This window comes from Myotis brandtii, unplaced genomic scaffold (genome assembly GCF_000412655.1).
Source record: "Myotis brandtii unplaced genomic scaffold, ASM41265v1 scaffold410, whole genome shotgun sequence".
In the NCBI taxonomy this organism is placed as follows: domain Eukaryota; kingdom Metazoa; phylum Chordata; class Mammalia; order Chiroptera; family Vespertilionidae; genus Myotis; species Myotis brandtii.
Window position 1 is genome coordinate 2,226,608 of NW_005365764.1, and position 1,642 is coordinate 2,228,249.

Consider the following 1,642-nt stretch of genomic DNA (forward strand, 5'->3'; position numbering starts at 1 on the left):
GTTTAAGGAGGTCATTCGGGTGGGTCCTAACCCAATAGGACTGGTGTCCTTATAGAAAGGGGGATTTGGACACAGAGACATGCACGTGTCCTAACAGGAAGGCAGCACCCAGGGAGATGCACCCACAAGCCAAGGGCTCCGAGAGTGCCACTGAGCCACCAGAAGCTGGGAGAGGCGCACGGTCTCCCTCTCAGCCCGAAGGACCGACCCCGGACACCATGCTCTTGGAATTCTAGCCCCAGGACTGCGAGACAAGACATTTCTGTCATTTAAGTGCCCAGTGGGTGGTCCTCTGTACACCAGCCCTAGCAGACAGATCCCTGCCTGGGAGGGGTGGGCTCTGGGTGGCACGCCGGCCTGTTCAGCTCCAGCTTTGGACCATGTTCCAATGACTCCTTCTGGGGCAGCCACCCTACAGGTAACAGGTCCCTGGAGGTAGGACTTCAGCTTCCAGAAGCTTCATTTGGTCGCTGTACATAACCCCTAAAATAACGCTCTAAATACCACAGTGAGTCTGTATAAGCAAGCACCATCCCAGGCTGTGTGGTGGGATGATTTTTTTTTAAATATATTTTTTATTGATTTTTGGAGAAGAAGGAGAGGGAGAGATAGAAACATCAATGATGAGAGAGAACCATTGATTGGCTGTCTCCTGCACAACCCACTACAGGGGATTGAGCCCGCAACCCAGGGCATGTGCCCTTGACTGGAATCAAACCCGGACCTTTCAGTCTGCAGGCCGATGCTCTATCCACTGAGCCAAACCGGCTAGGGTTTGTGGAATGATTGTTACTTAAGGGATAATTAGTCTACCCAGCGCTTGAGCATCAACCTATGAACCAGGAGGTCACAGTTCGATTCCCAGTCGGGGCACATGCCCAGATTGCGGCTCCATCCCCAGTGTGGGGGGTGCAGAAGCAGCCGATCAATGATTCTCATCACTGATGTTTCTATCTCTCTCTCCCTCTCCCTTCCTCTCTGAAATCAATAAAAAATATATATATATTTTTAAGGAGGGACCATTAGTGTGGGCCACATGCTTGATGGGGACTAGCTGAGGAGTGATTGGGCTAGAAGCTGGGCTCCGAGGTCTGAAGCACGGACCCCCTCCTGCCGCCCCCGCCCCCCGCCAGCCGCCTGGTCTTAGGGGAATCACTCAGGGTCCCCAGCCTCAGTGACCCCGTCTGTGAAATGGTTCTAACAATTGTGTCCCCCGTGGGGTCCTCGTGAAGATGAAGTGAGCTGACGCCGGCAAGCTGCTCGACACAATTCTCTCACATCGTCCCTCTCAGACGCGCTGCTGCTGTGACTGTCACGCTTATGCTGCCTCCATGTTCAGTCCCATTGCACGTCAGCTCCGGTCCCCTCTGACCTTTTCAGCACCTGAGGCCTGGGAGAGTCCGGGGAGGGGTGCCGGCCCCCACACACGCTCGTCTTCACCACCCCTGAGGAAGTCACACGGCGGCCACTCTCAGACGTGAAGTGCTGTCAGCAGCCCCGCCACATTCCGGGGATGCTCCAGCTGCCCCATGCATGAGCCTGGGCTGCCATCACTCAGAGAACCCGCAACCACCCCCCTGCCATCACTCAGAGAACCCGCAACCACCCCCCTGCCATCACTCAGAGAACCCGCAACCACCCC